Source organism: Pseudonaja textilis, chromosome 3, assembly GCF_049901715.1.
Source record: "Pseudonaja textilis isolate UNSWEBS1 chromosome 3, rPseTex1.2, whole genome shotgun sequence".
Lineage (NCBI taxonomy): Eukaryota > Metazoa > Chordata > Lepidosauria > Squamata > Elapidae > Pseudonaja > Pseudonaja textilis.
Window position 1 is genome coordinate 195,558,635 of NC_141992.1, and position 22,621 is coordinate 195,581,255.

A 22,621-nucleotide genomic window follows, 5' to 3' on the forward strand; every position below is an offset into this window, starting at 1 on the left:
ATTATTCCAACACTACTCTCTATACGTCTCCCTGTATGTGCTCATTCTCCTAACGGGGAATTACCTCAACAGTAACCATACCCAGTTCCTGCAACTGTTCTTCATATGTTTTTGCCTCAAGTCCCCTAATCATCTTTGTTGGTCTTCTCTGCACTCTTTGTAGATCTCAACAATTTTTATACCATGGTGACCAAAGCAGTGGTGGTATTCTATCGATTCGGCCCGGTTCTGCCAAGACGGTAGCACCAATGAGCAACAGAGACCGAACCGATTCTCTTCGCCACTCGGACGTTGGGTCCACCCGCCTGCCCGGGCTCCCATACTCACTTTTATCTGCTGAATTTGAAGCGCAGCTGCTTTGCGTGGCACAGAAGAGGGTTGCGCAGCAGCTGCTGAAGCGATCGGGATTTACCAGTGGTGAATATATTTGAATCCCACCACTGGACCAAAGAATGAACAAACAAAACATCTTAACAAATGAAATTGTTAAATTAGTAACACGGTTGTTAAGCAAGTCTGCCTTCCCCATTGATTTCGCTTTTCAAAACGTCGCCAAAGAGGAATCTGCGTGACCCCGGGACATTGCAACCGTCGTTAACTTATGAACCTGTTGCCAGGCAGGCGTCTGAATTTCAATCACTGGAAATGGTCTTCCATTTGAAAAAAAAAAACGGTCATAGCTCACTCTTTTTTTTAGTGCCGCTGTTAACTTTGTATGGTCTCTAAATGAACTGTTGTAAGTCGAGGACTACCTGATGGTCACCATAAAATTCTACCTGTTCCTGGGTTGGTTATCTGAGGGACCATCTGGTCCTTTATTTCTTTATTTATCTACCTATCCAAGCAGATCCAATTCTCTTTTGTGAATTTTTTGTGAAGTTGTGAATGCTCCAACACTGAATGTTTTTAAGAAGATTTTGGATAACCATTTGTCTGAAGTGGTGGTTGAGTTTCCTGCCCAGGCAGGGGGTTGGACTAGAAGACCTCCAAGGTCCCTTCCAACTCATTCTATTCCATTCCATTCTCCCTTCTCTTATTCTGTTCTGTTCTAATCTATTCTATTCCATAGTTTGTTTCTGTTTCTGTTTCTGTTTCTGTTTCTGTTTCTGTTTCTGTTTCTATTCTATTCTATTCTATTCTATTCTATTCTATTCTATTCTATTCTATTCTATTCTATTCTCATTCCATTCCATTCCAATTCCATTCCCCCTTAATCTATCCTATCCTATTCCTAACCCCATTCTATTCTACTTTATTCCTATACCTATTCCATTCCAATTCCATTCTATTCTTTTATTGAAGAAAATAATGGGATGGGACCTAGAAAATGGACATTTTGGGGGACGACTGCCAGCCGATCCACAGGAAGTTCTTCCCTATACAGATGCAGTCTACCCTTTCCTCCCTGGACTTCAGGAGATCAGTTAAAATCTCACTGTTTTCCCAGGAAAAAGGCATAGTAATGATGTTGTGACTCTGGACACTTATAATGGTTATAAATGCATTTTGGCTGCTAAGCTCCTAAATTTTCATCAACTCCAGGACTTGGTGACGGTCGTAATGAGAGGACTGCCTGTAAGTCTCAGCCCCGTCGTAACTTCAAAGAGTCATTAAACAAATGGTTGTAAGTTGCGGACTACCCGCATCGACATAACATCTGCAGAGGGCCTCAGTTGATGGGATCTGACTGGAAACAGAAATTCACCAGTAGACAAAGAACGTTTTTTTTTTCCCTGAAAAAACCAAATATTGTATGATGCAATTGTGGTTTTTTTTAATCATAACCCCCTTCTCCAGCCCCCCGTGGGTTTCTTTATTTTTCTTGGGGCTTTAAATAAACATTTTTTTCTGTAAGCCATTTAGAGCCTTCACAAAAGAGAGATACACACAGTATATAAAAATTCTCCTAGGGTTTTTAAATTCTCCTAGGAGTTGAAAGGTTTCGTCTTGAGCAGCAACCAAAAACAATTGCTTAATGAGACAAAACAATATAATGAAAAGGCTTTTAACCTCTCCAGCAGAGCAGGAAAATGCAATTGTTTGCATTCAGAAAGCTTCCAGTCAGATCCCAGGTTCAAGTGATAAACTCAGGTCAAATATTCTACGATGGGTCCTCGGTGCTGCCTGAGCTTGGTTGTTTTCTTTTAGGCATTTCATGACCCAACTAGGCAACATTATCAGTGCTAGGAGGGAGCGGGGGTTGTGGAGAGGAGGACTGTGGGGTCCTTGGTGTTGCCTGAGCTTGGTTGTTTTCTTGCAGACGTTTCACGACCCAACTAGGAAACATTTTCAGTGCTAGAAGGGAGGAGGAGGAGGATAGTGGGATCCTTGGGGCTCTCTGAGCTTGGTTGTTTTCTTGCAGACGTTTCACAACCCAACTAGGCAATATTATCAGTGCTAGAAGGGAGGAGGAGGAGGATAGTGGGATCCTTGGGGCTCTCTGAGCTTGGTTGTTTTCTTGCAGACGTTTCACAACCCAACTAGGCAATATTATCAGTGCTAGAAGGGAGGAGGAGGAGGATAGTGGGATCCTTGGGGCTCTCTGAGCTTGGTTGTTTTCTTGCAGATGTTTCACAACCCAACTAGGCAATATTATCAGTGCTAGAAGGGAGGAGGAGGAGGATAGTGGGATCCTTGGGGCTCTCTGAGCTTAGTTATTTTCTTGTGTTTCACGACCCAAATAGGCAATATTATCAGTGCTAGAAGGGAGGAGGAGGAGGATAGTGGGATCCTTGGGGCTCTCTGAGCTTAGTTATTTTCTTGTGTTTCACGACCCAAATAGGCAACATTATCCGTACTAGAAGGGAGAGAGAGGAGGAGGAGGAGGAAGACGACTGTGGGGTCTTTGGTGTTCTCTGAACTTGGATGTTTTCTTACAGAGGTTTCATTACTCAAAACTAGATAGCATCATCAGTGGTAGAAGCGGGTTTGGTCTCACAACGACAGTATTAGGTAATCCTTTTAGCGGCCAGAGTTGGGTCATTAAGCAAATTTGCTCAAAGTTCCAGAGGCACCATGTTATCCTGCTGCACAGAAAGGAACGGAAATGGCTATCATAGCTGATAAAGAGGTTGGAAAGAATAACCAGAGTTGGAAGGGAACCTGAAGTACAAAAAAACCCCACCACGCTCAGAGAGCCCCAAGGACCCCCTTATTTCAACCCTGAGCTACGAATATTCTCCTTTATTGGTACTAATATTCTATGGAATATTCTCCATTTGCAGAAGTTGAGGAAAATGGCTTGAACAGCCTGATGCACAAAGCCCTCAAATGCAGCCACCGAATAGTCCCACCACTGGATGAAATGGTAGAAAATGTTACGTTTAAAGAGGCACGCTGAAGAAAATGGCGGGAAATCATGCTGAAGAAAATGGCGGGAAATCATGCTGAAGAAAATGGCGGGAAAGCATGCTGAAGAAAATGGCGGGAAATCATGCTGAAGAAAATGGCGGGAAATGTATAGTGGTCTCGCCTTCAAAGGCAAAGTAAAGGCTGAGGGACAGCGGAGAAGTTAAGAATCCTTCTTAAAGGGTCCATTCACTGTTGTGGCCCATCAGCGGAGCTGGCAGCAGATTTAGGCAGTGAAGAGGTTGGGGAGGAAATGGGCCAGTCCTGGAGTCTGGGGAAGGCTCTGACAAATCAAAGGCAGAGATGGGGCCAGGGCCGTCCGACAGTTATCAGCTGCCTTTGAGTCGGAGATCAGTGGGGCAGAAGAACAGCTGGAGCCTGTTCCCAGTGTGCGCATGCACAGAGCTGCCAGGAGAAGGGAACAGTTAAGGAACAAGGGTCGACTTGGGGATTAAAGGCACAGGTGGACGGTCAAGGGCCCCTCCCATGGGGAAAAAAAGAGGAGCGAAAGGGGAATGGGGCTTTGCAGGAGACAATTAAGTTCATTTAGGTGACGATTTGTTCCTGCATTCTTGCCAAGTATTGTCTGCTACAGTGTGGCATCTGAAAGATACTGGCCTGGTAACTTTCAAAGCCTGATAAAGGTGTGTAATTGTGAAATATCTTGAAAGACTGTTGGCTGGGACCTTGCTGGAGAGGAATTCACTATCGGGACGGCTTCATGCTGTTGGGGAAGCCTAGGTCGGAGCACTAGAATTGTGAAAATTCATTCAAAGAGTTTGTGGAAAGCAGCTTGTTTTTTCAAAGTCTTAAGGAGGACCCTTAAGATGTTGAGACTCTGGAAAGAGTGCAGAGAAGAGCAACAAAGATGATTAGGGGCCTGGAAGCTAAAACATATGAAGAACGGTTGCAAGAATGTCTACTCTAGTGAAAAGAAAGACTGGGGTGGCATTAGAATAGAATAATAAAATATGGAATAGAATAACAGAGTTGGAAGGGACCTTTTAGGTCATCTAGTCCAACCCCCTGCACCAAGCAGGAGAACCTATACCAGTGATGGCTAACCTTTTCAGCAGAGTACCCAAAGCATGTAGGCGCACCCCCAAAACACAACACGTGTGCGTACCCCACCCCCACGCATACATGCGCGTCCCCCCCATACATGCGCACGCATCCCCCGCAAGCACCCCACTCCCCACGTATAGGTGGCAGAGTTTCAAAGACCAGCTGGCTGGCAGGTGGCGTGTGCACATGTGTGGCAGAAATGAACTGGGGCGATGGCTCGCATGCGCCCAGAGAGGGCTCTGTGTGCCACCTCTGGCCCTATACCATTTCTGGCAGACGGTTTGATTTCTGACACATGATGGCAGTCTTCCAATATCTCAGGGGTTGCCACAAAGAAGAGAGAGTCAACCTATTCTCAAAAGCACCTGAAGGCGGAACAAGAAGCAATTTCACAATTACAGACCTTTATCAGGCTTGGAAACCAATCAAAGAGAGAACCAACCTCGAACTAAGGAGGAATTTCCTGACAGCGAGAACAATTACTCCGTGGAACAACTTGCCTCCAGAAATTGTTAAATGCTCCAAAACTGGAGGCTTTTAAGAAGAAATTGGACAACCGTTTGTTTGGAATGGTATAGGATCTCCTGCTTCAGCGGGGGGCGGGGTGTGTGTGTGTTAGACTAGAAGACCTCCAAGGTCCCTTCCAACTCTTATTATCCTGTATTTTCTTGGGTAAACCGTGCCGGAACAGACATTTGAAATGCAAATCGTTCCAATAAATTCTGCCCATTACAACATCCTTACCTACGTCAATACGTATAATTCCAGAGATATACTCCAAAGAGAAACCTGGGATGAGGGCCAATGGGCCCGGTGTGCTATTGTCAACAGGCTGCTAATTTCACAAGCTTACACAAAGCCAGAGAATGTCTTTGACGTAATGGGGGGTGGGTGGGAAAGAGACACACTTCCTGACGATTTATGTGCACCCATACGAGACACGGACGAGTAAAGACAAAAAGGAAACCTGTCAATTCTTTAGTCCTGTGTGAGTTCAAGCCAACATCTTTCATCCAGGAGCACGCACGCCTTCATCCAACAGACGGAAAGAGAAAATGTCAATGCCAAAGGGGAGCAGATAAGACCTTCAAAGAGGATTCCAAACTTTGGAGAAGTTCCTGTACTGATGGTTCTTAAATGTTTCCACTTTTGGTATTGATATCTGTAAGGGGGATAAACGTTTTCCCACAGACATTTCATAACCCAACTAGGTAATATCATCAGTGCTAGATGGGCATGAGGCTTGCAGGGTGGAAGAGGAGGAATATGGAGCCTTTGGTGCTCTTGGTAGTTTTCCTGGAGACGTTTCATTACCCAACTAGGTAACATCATCAGTGCTAGAAGGTTTGTAGGGTGGAGGAGGAAGACTGTGGGGTCCTTGTTGCTCTCTGAGCTTGGTGGTTTTCTTGCAGACATTTCATGACCCAACTAGGGAACACCATCAGGGCTAGAAAGGAGTGGGGTTTGCTCTCCTTAAACACTAGTGGCTCACCCTGTCGGCGTGGGAGGGAGTGTTCTCTTTGATTAAGCTGTTGTTTACTGTGAGTTTGTTTGTGTGAGTTAGTAGTTCCTCAACTGGAGTATTATTTACTTCTTCACTGCTGGCCTAGTATTAATCTTGGTGTTAACCTCTGCTTACGTGGGTGTTGAGTGCAGGAGAGGTCTTTTTGATTGTTTCTTTTAAATGGTATGTAAACATTGTTCATTTCTATGTGCCAGTTGATGGCTGATTTGTCTGAGTGCCCGGCTTTTGTTACTCCCGTTGGGTAAAGAAACATTTGCAAGAAAACCACCCAGCTCAGAGAGAACTAAGAACCCTCTCGGTTCAATCCTGAGCTACCAATATTCTCATCTAATGTTTGGATGTGTCAGAAAATCTTGGGAAAATAATTCCCTATAGTTTGCATCCAAAAAACAGCTGGGCTGGCGTTAAACAGTTCAATACACAAAATTCTCCTTTGCTTCACTGGTGGCCTCCCACCAGTAGAGCAGTTAAAATGAATTCTGAATGTTAAGCTCACCCGAGGGATTAATCTGAAAATTAAAATAAGGAAGCGCTGGATTTTTAAGAGAATGGAAACAATAAAGCTGTTGTCCTCCAGATGTGTTATGGGGGCCGGAAGGTTACAATCACAATGTATCTGGAAGATACCATGGCAGCAGAAATAACATATGTATCACCACAGCTGTAAACCATTTGTCATGCCCCTTTCAGAGTCTGAATCTGAGGAGGGAGCCGGACAGCTGACAGGGAATCTAAGTGTGGCTCCATTGGCTGTGGAGGAGGCTAGGAAAGGGCCAAATCCAGCTGGGCAGAGCAGAGGGCAAGCAGGGAGGAAGGGAGAAGAGAGCAGCGTGGGTTGCATGGCTTACGGGGGAGGAAAGGGCCCTGATTACCTTCATTAGTCACAGCATGGAAGACATGGAAGATAAGAAAGGCAGGCTGTGTGCGGCAGGCTGTTGGGAGCAAACATGACTTTATCTTGTGTTGTCATGGCTTATCTGTGGTCCTGGCATCTTCCCAACCATGTGAGTTTTGCCATGCGTTCAAGTCTGAAATTCTTGCTCTTGCTCTGCCAAACTAATTACTTCAGTTTGACTTGTTTGGACTTTAAGTTACAGTTTGTGTTGACCATGTTTTGGACTTAATTTTCTGCAGTCAAAGACTGTTCCTGGGAGAGTTTTTCTCCAGTCAGAAGGTAACCTGGACATTGGGGGCAAAGTTGGAGATAATAAAAGGACTCCTACTGACTATCTGACTGTGTTGTCTTTGTGCCATGCCCTGGGTCATCACACCATTTTTTATTTCACACAGACTCTGCAGTCACCTAAAATCGCCAAGGAGAGGAGTCAAAAGAGAAGGACCTTAAAACTTGGAAAGTTAGCTACAGGAAGTCCTCGACTTCCGACCACAATTGTTACAAATTCCTGTTGTTAAATGAATCGGCTGTTAAGCGAACTTTGCCCCATTTTTACGGCCTTTCTTGCCACCATTAAGCAAATGACCACGGTTCTTAAATTAGTAACACAGCTTGTTAAGTGAATCTGGCTTCTCCGTAGCTTGTCAGAAGGTCGCAAAGGGGGACCGCATGACCCCGGGACGCTGCAACCGTCCTAAATACGAAACCATTGCCAAGTGTCCGAATTTGGATCACGTGACCCCGGGGAGGCAGAAACGGTCCTAAGTGTGGAAAACAGTTGTAGGACACTTTTTCAGTGCTGTTGTTAACTGCAAATGGTCATTAAATGAACTGTTGTAAGTCAAGGACTACCTGTATGACAGTCCAAGATCAGCACGAAGAAAAATATTCAACAAGATCAACAAGAAAAATATTCCCGAAACAAAGAACAGCAAAACTGGTGAAAGAAACAGTAAAATTTAAGGCAGAGCAGTAGAACTAGATTTAATCTTGGGATCCTATATTAACCACGAAATGGTGGGGTGGCCAGAGGTGCAGCTCTTGCCTCACAATCAGAAGTCTGTGAGTTTGATCCTAGGTAGAGGCAGATAATTCTCTTTCTGGGCACGCTGAGAATATATCTGCTGAACAAAACTCCTCATTGGCAACAGAAGGGCATCCGGCCAGTAAAAACTCTGCTAGCTCCATTCAGTTGCCCAGACTCCAACCCACAAGTGATTATAGATTTGTTAAAAGAAGATAATGATCTTATATTAACCCCGATACCATCTCTTTCCTAGTAAACAAAGTCTCTTAAATTTTCAACATCTTGAAGGTAGCATCTAGATTTGGATCAGTTAAAGAGTGACCTGAGGTGACTCTTGATCTGACTGAGAAGTTACTTACAGTACAGGAAGTCCTCATTTTGGAACAGTTCATTTAATGACCCTTCAAAGTTACAACGGCACAGAAAAAAAGTAACAATTTATGACGATTTTGCACACCTATGACCGCTTCAGCATCCCCGTGGTCGTGTGATTTACATTCGGATGCTTGACAGCGGACTAATATTTATGACGGTCTCAGAGTCCCGGGATCATGTGATCTTCTGTTGCAACCTTCTGACAAGCAAAGTTCATAGGGAAACCAGATTCACTTAACAACCGGGTTACAAAGGCAACAGCTGGACTGATTCAGTTAACAACCGTCAAATGAGGTAAATTCCTCATTTTACAACTCTCTCTCTTAGCAACAGGAATTCTGGGCTCAATTGCCAGTCAGAAGTCGAGGACTATCTATGTTATCGGTATTTCTGTGTGGAGGTTAATAGCAACACCGTAACATCTGGACCACTGACTTGACGGCAGCCAACGAAAATAAAAGTTTTAAGCATGAGAAAATTGCAAACCTGCAACTGTGGAAGGGAGGGAGGGAGGGGGAAAGAAAGAAAGAGAGAGAGAGAGAGAGAGAGAGAGAGTTTGTGAGGGAGTCATGGAGAAAACCTGGGTACTTTATACACTCCAGGGCAAGGCCATGACCAGCACAGGTATGAGAAGGTTGCACCTGCATCTGGCACCAGCTCCAACGCGGAAGCCAAACGAGACCTTGCACAATTTCGACCTCAAGATCTCCAGCAAGATCTCCAGCCTCTGGCTCACCAGGTCAACTCAGTTCACTCCACGGCTCTCCGTGTGACCTTCCAATCTTTACTCCAGGTGTGCAATGATCTGATTCCAAGGGTTGTCCATCCTTCCTTCCTTCCTTCCCTCCATCCTTCCCTCCTCTATTTCTCCGTTGCCTTTCCCTCCCTCCTTTTCATTCCTTCCTGCCTGTCTTCCTGCTTCCCTCCCTCCCTCCCCTCCTTCTCCCCTTCATTCCTTCCCTCCTCCCTACCTATTCCTTATCTTTCGTATCTGCCTTTCCTTTCCTTTCTCCATCCATCCAACTAACACCTCTCTTATCTATCCACCCATGGAGCTGACACAAAGAGAGAGACAGAGGTGGTACCGGGACCATCCGTCAGCCCTCAGATGAAGAGTCAACAGCCCCCAGCTCTGGAGGTGGCTGATGAGGAAGAGGTGGAACAGCTGGGTCCAGGGCCTGATACACAGATGCAGAGAAGGCAGAGGAGAGGAGAGCAGTGGAAATCTATGGGCCGGTCCTTGGGACAGAAGAGCCAGCACTGCTAACGAAGCCTCGCCTTGCTCTGGGCATAAAAAGCAGGGGGCGGAGATGAATAGATGTGGCAACTATTCATCTTCCAGCTGGACGGACTTGGTTAGCCTGCAAGATAAACTTTTTGCCAAGGCTGCCAGCGCTCCTAATAAAGGAATCTTTTGAGTTCACGTCAGGGGGTTTGTCATTTTTGGGGAGCTGGATCAGAACTAGGGATTGGGGACTCCTGATCTAAGAAAAGTACTGAGTTAGGGTTACTGAGTTAAGCTGGGTTGAAATCTTGATGTTCTCCAAAAGTTGATACAAGAGCTTTAAGTCCCGCAGGGCAACACGAAGCAAGGACACTGAGTTAACATTTGAAGCTGTCCTACAGGATCTCGGTTGGAATCTAAAGGAGACAGACTTTAATAACAAGCAGCAATGGGTCTTCATTACACACCTTCACGAAGGTGTGGTGTAGATTAAAAGAAAAACACGACGGTTGCAAAATTCTACTTCGCCAAATTCGTTCATGGCTCAACTGTCCCCTGACTAAAAACCAGTATTTAGAACCAAAACAAATTGAAGACAACCATGCGTATATTTAAAGAAACACCTTAGGAGGATTTAGAGTTTGCAAACACCCAGAATTAATATAAATACAAATAGTATCTCGAGAGCTAAACATCTCCATGAAAAGTAAAATAACGCAATTAAAACCTAGAGTAACCCATTAGCAAACTAGGGGTAGCCCTCTGTGTACGACCACAATGAAGCCCAAAATCTCTGCTAAGCAAGAGAGTTACAGGAGTCACATTCCCATTGTGTGACCTTTCTTGGCACTGTTGTTAAATGAATTGCTACATTTGTTAAGTTAGTCCCACGGTTGTTAAATGAATCTGGCTTCCCCAGTGGCTCTGCTTTTCAGAAGGTTCCAAAAGGGGATCACATGACCTGAAACCGTCATAAATATGAGACAGTTGCCAGGATCCAAATTCTGATCTCGTGACCACGGGGGGGAATGCTGCAACGGTCGTTAAGTGTGAAAAATGGTCACAAGTCACTTTTTTCAATGCTGTTGTAACTTTGAACGGTCACCAAATGAACGGTTGTAAGTCGAGGACTACCTGTAATAGGTAGAAAACTAGAAAAAGAATACAACCCAGATGAGAACACTTAAGACCGCTGCCGCATCCCCAAGGTCACGTGATCAAAATTTGGCCGCTTGGCAACTTATTTATGACGCTTGCAGCGTTCCAGGGTCACATGGCTCCTTTTGCGACCTTCTGACCAGGAAAATCAACGGGGAAACCAGATTCACTTAACAACCGGGTTCTTAATTTAACAAGTGCAGTGATTCACTTAACGGTGGCAAGAAATGGGGCAGAACTCACTTAACAAGTGTCTTGCTTAGCAACAGCGAGTTTGGGCTCGATTGTGGTCATACGTCGAGGAATACCTGTAGATCTGAAGGACACCACCAGAGGAAAGATGGAAGATTCACATAGGGTCAAAAAGAGCTTTGGAAGGCCATCAACAAAGTCCACACCCCAAACACCCCCAAACCAAAACTGGGAGAAGAAACCAGGGTGTCATGCCCCTGTCGGAATCTGACTTGGGGGAGAAGGCTGAACAGCTGACAGGAAGTGGGAGTGTGGCTCCCTTGGCTGTGGAGGAAACTGGGGAAGGGCAAAGTCCAGCTGGGCAGAACAGGGAGGAGGTAGAACAAGGGACAGGGAGTTCAGAGGAAGACCCAGGCCCACCCCCTCGTCATCCTAGCGCATGCAGGGAATGGAGAAGGGAGCAACGTGGGTTGTGTGGCTTACAGGGGAGGAAAGGGCCCTGATTCCCTTCATTAGCTGCAGCTGGGAAGAGAGTGTATAAAAAAGGCAAGCTGTGTGCACCAAACTCTTGGGAGCAAACGTGACCTTATCTTGCATTGACATGGCTTATCTGTTCCTGGTGTCTTCCCAACTGTGCTTTCAAGTCTGAAATTCCTTCTCCTGCCCTGGCAAGCTAATTACTTCAGTTTGGTTTGTTTGGATTTTAAGTTACAGTTTGTGTGTACCTTGTTTTGGACTGAATTTTCTACAGTCAAAGACTGTCCCTGGGAGAGGTTTTCTCCAGCCTGAAAGTAACCTGGATATTGGAGATAATAAAATGACTCTTATTGTTTATCTGACTGTGTTGCCTTTGTGCCACGCCCCGGGTCATCACACAGGGAAGGTCAACTCCTAGTCTTGGGATGTCCCCATCAGGCATGTCAATTAGCCTGAGGTGGACCATCAAGCATCCTGGACACCTTCCAGAACCTGAAGCTTTCTTCCAAAGCTTCACCGGGAGGAACAGATCTCCCCAAATCCATCGCGGGTCACATGGAAGCATTTAAAGCTACTGGGTCCACGAGGGACTCATTTTGCTAACCCAATTTCCCAACCCAAGAGGTTCTCCTCCACTTTCAAGGCCTTCTGATGTGGTTGAAGAGCTGGCTTTGAAATGGAGATGGCCCAACAAAACCAGGGTGGTCCTTCTCATTTCTTCCAAGGATCTGCTTCTCTGTTCTCTTCCCCCCACAACCTGAAAATGTGGCCTTCAACCCCACATCCCTCGGGCTTTCCTGATGTACTGGAGCAGGGGTGTCAAACTGGATTCCTTGGAGGGCTGGATCAGTATTGTAGTTCTCCACTGCAGGCCGGGGGTGGGCTGGATGCCTCCTGCAGCACTCTGCCGGCCCCAAAATGGCTATTTTTCGATGTGTTTTGGGCCTGTTTTGGGCCATTTTTTGATGTTTTGGCCCATTTTTGGCCTGTTTTGGATTCATTTTTCAGCCCGTTTTTGGCCCAGTTTTTGGATGTTTTGAGCCCAATTTCAGCCCATTTTTGCCCTGTTTTGGAGCCATTTTTTAGATGTTTTGGCCCATTTTTCATCCCATTTGGGGGACATTTTGAATCTGTCGTTTGGCCCATTTTTGGCCTGTTTTGAACCCATTTTAGCCTATTTTGGGTGCATTTTCAGCCTGTTTTTCAACCTGTTTTGGGCCCATTTTCGGCCTATTTTTGACCTGTTTTGGATTCATTTTTCAGCCTGTTTTGGACCCATTTTTTCACTTATTTTGGATTCATTTTTCAAACCATTTTGGGCCCATTTTTTGGCCTGTTTTGGCTTCATTTTTCAGCCCGTTTTGGGCCCAGGTCTTGGATATTTTGGATATTTTCACCCTGTTTTTTGGCCTGTTCTGAGCCCATTTCTCTGATGTTTTGGCCCAATTTTCAGTCTATTTTTGGCCCATTTTTTAGTCCATTTATGGCATGGTTTCAGCTGGCAGGAATGCTGCAAGAGACCATGGAGGGTGAAAACGAGGCGCAGGGGGGCTGCACGAAGCCTCTTTTGGCCACCACGGGAAAGTCCTTTGATATTTCCAATCCGGCCCCATGGGATGGATTTAAGCACCCCATGGACTGGATCCAGCCCACGGACTTTGAATTTGACACCCCTGCACTGGAGCAAGCCCCCTTCCTCCATGGAACCCAGTTTAAGTTCTCAAACCCATCCATTCATGGTTAAGGACACAGATGGGCACCGTGCTTTTTCATTCTTTAAATTAAGCAAATCTGGATTTTCTCCTTTTATCCCTGTGTAGGGAGCAATGGTGTGTTTTTCTACCTTCCAACTACAGATTTGGGGTAGAACTATCAAATATTGTGAGGTGCTCAGAGCTTGGTTGTTTTCTTACAGACGATTCATGACCCAACTAGACAACATCATCAGTGCTGGGTGATGGAACATCTGCAAGAAAACTACAAACCTCAGAGGACCATGGACCTCACAGTCCTCCTCCTCCTCTCCGCAAACCCCACTCCTTCATAGCACTGATGATGTTACCAAGTTGGGTAATGAAATGTCTTCAAGAAAACAACCAAGCTCAGACAGCACTGAAGACCTTACAATCCTCCTCCTCCTCTTCAAAAATCCCACTCCCATTCTGGAATGGTCCTGGACAACAATTTTAAGTTACTTTTTGGGGGCGCCGTGGTAACTTTTGGACAGTCACTAAATGAACGGTTATAAGTCGGGGACTTCCTATACATTTTGGTGGGAGCAGCTGCCTACAGGAAGCATATCTTCCTGCCTCTCCTTGTGGTGTCATTTCCTTTCTCGAACAAACTGGCCAACATTTCATCCATTCAGTTGAAATTCTCTTTCCATTCTCGTATCACAAAAACTCAGAACAAGGGACACCAAATTCACTCTCCGCACTTTTATTAATGGTGAGGGAACTTACCCCTCTCCTAGAAGAATATTTAGGAAATATTAAAAGGGCAGAATATTGTATTTTCCCTAAAGGAGAAACATGTTTCTAAAGACAAAAACTCAGAACTTCAACACCCTGCCCCAGCAGATATTTGATGCCATTTGAGAAGGACCGGGCCAGTCTACCTACAAAACAAAAGATCTTCAGCTCCAGGGTGATGCGATTAAGACATGATCCTCTAGGACAGGCTTGTCCAACCCGCTTGCCGCGGGCCGCATGTGGCCCAGGTCGGCTCGTAATGCAGCCCAGTGCCCACCCCAACCTTCGTGCAAGAGGACGAGCCAGCGAGGAGGAGGAGAGGCAGGCGCGAGGCGGGGCGAGTGCCACGCCATGCAGCAACAGAAAAGGCGGGTGCCGTCAAAGTGCTCCTCGTGCTGAGGCAGCCGCAGGCCAAGAGTCCCACTCCGCCACCTCCTGCTGTTGCTGCTGCCGCCAGAGCTGTTTTAGCGGCTTCTGCCCCGCCGCTGCTGCTGCACCGAGCCTCCTGGTCCTTGCCTTCCAGTCCTGCCGCATCCAGCCGGGCCATTTGCAGGAGGAGAGGTAGGCGCGAGGCGGGCAAGCTCCCCCCGCGTTCCTTTCTCCCTGGTTGACTATTTTTTATATCTTATGAAAAAAATGTTTTCTATGGTTTTTTTGGATGATCAGGCATCGTTACTGTTATTTTATTTTATGTGCGGCCCAAACCAAATTTTCATCTTCTAATGTGGCCCAGGGAAGGTGAAAGTTTGGACAAGCCTGCTCTAGGACATTATAGGGTTATCTAGCAGCAGGGCTCACGGCATTACAAAATCACCTGGGGACATTGCATCAGCCCAAGGTTCAACCAAACTTGACTCAGACAAACATGACTCCACATGACCCCATGGGAGTCTGACTACAGCCAATAGAAACATGCTCTTGCCACAGGAACAGGAAGCTCAAGGGAAAGGCCCAGGAGAAGGTATAAATAACCCTCACTCTCCGCTCCATGTGGTCAGCTGCCCAGGACTTCAAACCTATGTAGTCCTGTCCATCAATAAATCATCTTTCCTATCAGGCTCCATGTTTCTAATGTCCTTCTCCCCACTTTAAACTGAATCCAGATGGATATTTCTCCCAATACCGGGAAAATCCCAAATCCATGAAAAACAACAAGCAACGGATGAATTTAACGATGGATGGAAATTGAAAACGTCTCCAGCAGAAGAAGACTGGGCTGGCGTCACAAATAAAACAGCTCCCCTCAGTTTGTGACAATCCCAACCCCATCATCCTTCAGCACTTGAGTGACTTACCAAAATTAGAACAGATTTCCAGAATGGTGTCCGATATAGCACAATGCTGTGCCAAATAATTTCATCTCCGTTCTTGGATTTCCATCCTTGGCACTTTCCCAAGTCACACTGCACCAGCCACACCTGGAAAGGAGACAGGTTGAAATTCTACATCCGCCGAACAGAATCTTCAAACAGCTCAGTCCTCAAACTTACAAGCATTTCATTTAGTGACTTTGGATTTGACGCTGGCCCTGAAAAAAAGTGACTTTATGACTGTTTTTCCCACTGTAAATGGGAAGGCTCTGTTACGATCGTACTTCAAAGATGGAAGACGAAACTTCCGATCCCAAAGACCGACCCAGATTGGATCCTATATTAAAAAAGGCCAAAAATTTTATTTCCCCAAAGGGAGAAATGGAGAAACATGCTCAAGACAAAAAGCAGACTCACACTTTCTTAATAGCCCCCAGCAGATATGTTGTGCCCATTAAGAAAGATTAAATCAGAATAGAATAACAGAGTTGGAAGGTACCCTTAAAGGTCTTCTAGTCCAACCCCCTGCTCAAACAGGAAACCCTATACCATTTCAGACGAATGGTTGTCCAATCCCTTCTTAAAAAACTTCCAGGGTTGAAGCACTCACAACTTTCATAAAAATCATACATTGATTTTTGTGAAATCAATTTTATGATTTTTGTATTTTATGATTTTATCAATTTTATGATTTTATGAAAAATCATACATATAAAAAAAATCATACATTGCAATGACTTACCTGTCAATGAATATTTCAGCTTCAACCATAACACCACAAGAGCACACAACAGATACAAACTCAAAGTTAACCGCACCAAACTTGATTGCAGAAAATACGACTTCAGCAACAGAGTGGTCAATGTTTGGAATATTCTACCTAACTCTGTGGTTTTTTCCCCAAACCCCAAAAACTTTAACCTTAGACTGTCTACTATTGACCTCACCCCTTTCCTAAGAGGTCTGTAGGGGGTGTGTATAAGTGCACCAACGTGCCTACCGTCCCTGTCCTATTTTTTCTTTTATTTTTCTTATATGTACTCATTTCATGTATTTATAACTACGTACATACTTATACCTATTATCTTGTAAGTGATTGACAAATCAAATCAAATCAAATCAATAAATAAACAAACAAACTTCTGAAGGCAAGTTGTTCTAATGGTTAATTGTTCTAATTGTCAGGAAATTTCTTCTTAGATTGGGTCAGTCTATTCTCAAGACAGAGTGGATAAAAATCAATAATTAAAAATAATAATAATAATAAAATCTGGAAGCAAATAAATTGGATTTTTTTAAATTTAAATCATTTTTTTTTAAAAAAATATCAAATTTATTTTAATAAAATGCTTTTGGAATAAAAATCCATCTAAAGATACTTTTCTATTAGAGATACATTAATAATTTAGTTGATTCAGCATGAAATGGAGCTTAGTTATGTAGCACGAGGCTGTATATATTCTGCAGTATGATTTAAATCGAATTTATTTAAACCAAGCCTTTTTACTAGTGATTTAATTAGGACTTGATCAAATCCACTCTGTCCCAAGACAAAAGAACTTCAGCTCCAGGGTAGATGGGATAAAGGACAGGATACCGAGAAAAGTGAAAATAATACCTGTCCATTAAATAAAAGGCAGGCTAGAGGCAATAGATATAACAGGATAAAAATCAATTTACACATACCCAACAGGGTTAGGACTAAGGAAGTAATAATTAAGAGCCATCACTTTGCAAAACAAATAAAAACCAATCAAATAAGACAAGGAAGACTCGAAATATTACAGAGTTTGGGAAAATATTAGATATTAATGGATAAATAGGAATAAGAAATGTATAGATCAGAAGAAAATATAAATATGTATATGAATAATTAGGAATGTGTGGAAATGTAAAATATAAAACTACGATTTTTTAGTACTGTCAAAGAAAATTGAGATTTGTAAAAAGTTATTTTTAGATTTACTTGTATTTTAATATTTCAAACTTCAATAAAGGTTAAATTTAAAAAAAAACCAATCAAATAATAAAAACACACAAGGCAAGCCTCCAAATTACACAATGCTGTAAAAAAAAAACAACCTGTATAAAAATCCCAGGTAAAACCAAGCCAGTAGTCAGCTGCCCCAGAACACAAACCCTGGTGGTTCTGTCCGCCAATAAATGAGCCTTCTTTCCAATCAACCTCCAGCCTCCATTTTGTTTCCAGCGTCTTTCTCCCAATTTGGAACTGAACCCAGGTGGATTTTCTTTCTAACACAATAATAATATTCAGACTAGGAACAGGACAGGTTGAGATGCTACCCTAAAACCTATAACCGCTGGATTTTAAAAATAATCTTTCCAGGGAAGTTATTGCTCATTACCTAATTTTTTTTTTTTTAAGCCTTCCAACCGGAAAGTTTTAACAGGATGCCAAACTGACCAAGAATCCTTTGTTAGTCGGTTGGGCAAAGTGACTTGGCAGGGCGACAACTTTTTGCACAAATCTGCTATTTAACCCAGTTCCTTTTAATTTCATTTAATTTAATCAACAGAGGAAGTCCACTAAAAAATGGAAGATCTAATCTCTGCAGCCAGCTGGGTCCTTTTTCTTGTTCCTGAAAGCTAAGATTTAACTCGGCTAATTTTCCTGGGGGAAAAAATGTGTTTTTGAACCGAAGAGTTTACGATTATATCAATGGAAATATAGGTAGTCCTCGACTTACGACCACAATTCAGCCTGATATTTCTGTCTCTAAGCGAGACATTTAAGGGAGTTTTGCCCCATTTTGTGACCTTTCTTGCCGTAGTTAAGTGAATCAGTGCAGCTGTAAAGTTAGTCACATGACTCTTGAGTGAATCTGCCTTTCTCTACATTGAAGTTGGTTTGATATAGATTCAAAAAAATATCAAAGCAAATTTAATACAGGATGACTTTACTGGTTTGTTATTTTTTTGAATCCATATCAAACCAACTTTAATACATGGAAGATTTTACTGTCTGCAAGTGATCCTTGACTTAACAGAACGGTTTTTTAAAAGTGAAAAAGAATCACCGAAATAAAAGAACTTTTTTAAAAAACCTTCCTTCAGAAAGGTCAATCTTATCCGAAACGTACAATGGCTTTTTCAAAAGATATGTTTACTTGTTCGTGATCTGCAGAGACCAAAAAAGGATTTTAAGTGCCTCCTTAAATAGGAACCACAAGGATGTCACAAGGACCTTTGAGGAGCCCATTAGTTTCACTGGACTCCATGGGCAGAGAGATTTGTCCCCAGGTAACCTTCTCCCTGGCTTGAGTAGGAGTTCTAATTACTCTTTGTACAAGGAACGGCTTGTCACCTAAAAGTGGTTGCTGAAAACCGGATTTTTGTCCTGAATGAAGATTTGAGCTGAGATATTGAAGGATTGCAAGGTGAACGAGAGAGATCTTTACTACAGGCAGTCCTCGAGTTACAACTCCAAGGACTGGTTGTAAATGTTACTCATTCAGCACCGCCGCAACTCTGAATGGTCGCTGAAAGGAGCAGTCATTAATTGAGGACTTCCTGTATCTAGAAGCTGTGGGTGCGTCATTACTGGTGGATTTTAAGAGATTGGATAACCAATTGTCTGAAAGGGTATAGGGTCTCCTGCAAGAGCAGGGGGTTGGGCTAGAAGATCTCCAAGATCCCTTTCAACACTATTATTCTAGGTTCTGTAGTAAGTAATTCTTGAGTTAAGAATTAGGTACTGGCTTAAAAGGTAACATTCTTTTTTGAAAATGATACGCAAATACAGTTAGTCCTCAGTTTACGACGGTAACTGAGCTCAACAGTTCTGCCATGAAGTGAGACATTTGTTAAGTGAGTTTTGCCCCATTTCATGACCTTTCTTGCCCTGGTTGTTATGTGAATCACTGCAGTTGATAAAGTTAGCAAACCCGGTTGTTAAGTGAACCTGGCTTTCCCATCGACTTTGGGAATCACATGACCTTGGAAAACAGCAACGGTCATAAGTATGCACCAATTGCCAAGCATCTGAATTCTGATCACATGATCATGGGGATGTTGCAAAGGTTGTAACTGTGAAAAACGGTCGTAAGTCGCTTTTTTCAGTGCCGTTGTAACTTTGAATGGTCACTAAATGAATTTGTAAATCGAGGACTACCTGTATATATCTGTCAACTAAAAAATACTTCTTTGATCTTTTTAGATGCCAGCAGAAAGAGAGTGGGGAAAATAATGCATTTCTTAAATGCTTCAGATAACTGCTAGGCAGCCGAAGTTGTTGGCGCACAAGATTATTACTGGAGAGCATGTTTGAACACTCTTGGCTATGGATGTGTCCCATTGGAGAATATACATCCAGGAGGTGGGGAGAAGACCGGGGTCAAGGAGGAAATGAATGATGTATTTTAGCGTTGGCTGCACCCAGGTAACGCCGACATGTTCACTCCTCATAAATCTTTTTTTTTTTTTACTCGGAGAGATGTGGCTAGAGACTTATGATTTGAATGGGCATGTATTATTGGAGCCCTGATCTTTGTGTTCTTCCTGACAATAGCAGTAATCATCAGAGGTTATCATGGAATACCAGGCTGATCAGCTGACTTAGTTGATTATGGGAACACTGTAGGTGTAATATAGCTCGATTTTAGCCAGGCATCTTAAGATATTCTGAACAACAAGTTATTTAAATGTGGGTTGGATAGGATGATGTTTAAGATGAGGCACAGTAGATAAAAACACACCTAAGGAGTAGTCATTAATACTTCCTGATTGAAATACAGTGAGAGAATTTGGATTTGTGGGATCCTGTCCTTGGCTGTTTTCTCGCAGATGTTTCATTACCAAATTATGTACTCGGTGCTATCAAATATTCAAATACCACATCAGCAAACATTTTCTTCTATTGCTCAATTTGGATACCTGCAACTTATTAGATGATTGGCTTGATGCTCTAAAAGAGTTCTTCCAACTGTATGATAATATACTCAGCAAAGCAATAGTTATTTTCCTAATGCCATCACTGATTAAAAAGAAAAAAAAAGGGTATAAAAGACCCCATCAAATTTGACACCTCATTCCAAAGTGGGAAAATAACCCCAAGACTAGTCTGATTCATGAATCATCCAATGACAGTTTCTAAACTAACTGCATAAACTCTAGAAAAGGTGCAGAGAAGAGCAACCAAGATGATTAGGGGACAGGCGAAAAAAACATACGATGAACGGTTGCAGGAACTGGGCCTGGCTAGTCTAGGGAAGAGAAGGACCAGGGGAGACATGATAGCAGCCTTCCAATATTTGAGGGGCTGCCACAGAGAGGAGGAAGGGGGTCAAGCTATTTTCCAAAGCACCCAAACGCCAAACAAGGAATAATGGATGGATTCAACATAGAAATAAGGAGAAATTTTCTGAAAGTGAGGACAATCAACCTACAGAACAGAAGTTGCCTTCGGAAGTTGTGGGAGCTTCATCACTGGAGGCTTTCAAGAAGAGACTGGACTGCCATTTGTCAGAAATGATGTCGGGTTTCCTTACTTGGGCAGGGGCTTGGACTAGATGACCTACGAGGTCCCTTCCAACTCTTTTTAATCTGTAGTGACTATATCATTCAATAAATCCCAATAAAGCAAATAACAACTTAGCGTAATGCGTGAATCACAAGACAGCAATCAAAAGTAAATTGGTACGCGCAGACGTAACATAAAGAAATGAATTGAATTGGTCTTTGTGTCGGGATAAACAGCCTCCTGGGTTGACAAAGTGAGGTTTCACTATTCACATACTCAGGCGTTGGATTTTGTGAGTCATGCAAAAAAAAATGGGTTTTTGCAGGTGTCACTCCTACGGCAGCTGATCACGGTTTACAAATCCCTGCGAAAGAAATTGGAGCTGTCATTTGAAACCATGTTTACCAAATGCCCTGCAGAGATTCACTCCGACAAGACGAAGCTCGAGTAACCAAAGACAAACAGACCATGAATCTCTTTGAAGAGTCAGCGGTTCCATCTCCGCTCCAGGGGTGGGATTCTACCAGTTTCCCTAACCAGTTCGTTGATCGTGCACACGCAGCTTTCCAAACCACCAGCTGAGGCTCTGCCATGCCGATCAGCTGGGTGTCAGGGCTCCAGCAGTCACCCCCATTTCAATCATGAGTCTCTAGCCGAACTTCCAAAACTTAAAAGATGATTTATTAGGAGTAAACATGCTGGCGCTGCCTGGGTGTAGCTGACTCTGAGACAAGGGTGATTCATTGTCAGCCTTGACCCTGGTTTCCCGCCCATCCGCTGGGTGCATTATAATTCATATTCTCCAATGGGACACATCCATAGCCAAGAGTCATCAATCATACTCTCCAGTTTGATTTTGTTGCGGCAGAAACTTCCATCACCTAGAAACTATCTTTGAAAACATTTATGGAATGCGAGCTGCTCGCTGCTCTCCCCCCCCGCCTTCCCGCTGGCAACGCTAAAAAGACCATAGAAATATTTTATGAGTTGACACTGAGAGGATAAAGAACAGAAAAAAGGGCGAGTGGGAGGGCCGATCCTGAGCTTTCCCCTTCTTTCTCCTCATAGCTGATCATCAGAGCTTTTTTTTACTACTGGTTGGGCCGAACCGATAGCAATTTTTGCTACCGGTTGGGCCAAACCGGGCCTAACCGGTAGCATTTTACCACTGCGGTTCTCGTCCCCAAAATCAACTGGATTATTTTACAGGCAGTCCTCGACTTATGACCAGTGGAGCCCAACACTCCCGTCACTAAGTGAGTGTTGCCCCATTTTATGAACTTTCTTGCCCTGGTTGTTCAGGGAATTGCTACAGGTGTTAAGTTAATAACACAGCTGTTAAGTAAAACTGATTTCCCCGTTGACTAGGCTTGTCGGAAGGTTGCAAAAAGAGGGTTTACACGATCCTGGGGATACTACAACAGTCATAAATCTGAGTCAGCTGCCATGTTTGAATATTGATCTCATGAACATGAGTCATAAGTGTGAGACACGGTCATCAATATAACAGAATAACAGAGTTGGAAGAGGCATGGTAAATAAATCAAATATAGGTAATTCTCAACTTACAACAGTTTGTTCAGTAACCATTCAAAGTTACAATGGCACTGAAAAATGAGACTTATGACCGTTTTTCAGTTACAACGGTTGTAGCATCCCCAAATGAAACTAAATGTTAAAAAGTTACTATGTATATGTAGTTACTTACCAAGCATGAGTAAATTACATTATAGTTTAACCCAAATATCTTTACAATCCACAAAGTATGTCAGAACCTTTTGAGCACCCCTGATGTTTGGAAGGTGAAAAGTTGAAAAATTTGACCCACTCTAACTGTGACGATGCGATCAAAATTCAGATGCTTGGCAACTGGTTCATATTTATGACCATTGCTGTTTCCCAAGGTCACGTGATCCATTCTGAAGACAAGTCAATGGGGAAGCCAGATTCACTTAACGTGGTTACTACTGTATTTTTCACACTATAAGACACACTCCCCCCAAAAAAGTGGGTGAAAATGTCTGTGCGTCTTAAAGAGCGAATATTGCGGTGGGAGGGAGGGGGGCTGGTGCGC

At 43.5% G+C, this 22,621-nt stretch overlaps 1 protein-coding gene and 1 long non-coding RNA gene across 2 annotated transcripts in view; both read right to left on the minus strand.

The window, feature by feature from the left end:
• The window catches only part of LOC148126482 (uncharacterized), a 456,824-nt gene that overhangs the window by 327,420 nt on the left and 106,783 nt on the right, over positions 1-22,621 (minus strand). The window lies entirely within an intron of this gene.
• PTP4A3 (protein tyrosine phosphatase 4A3) overlaps positions 1-22,621 on the minus strand; it is a 111,072-nt gene that overhangs the window by 65,503 nt on the left and 22,948 nt on the right. Inside the window, exon 2 of the mRNA XM_026716050.2 lies at positions 15,054-15,176. The gene's annotated coding sequence lies outside the window, so the exon portion shown is untranslated. The remainder of the gene's footprint in view (positions 1-15,053; positions 15,177-22,621) is intronic.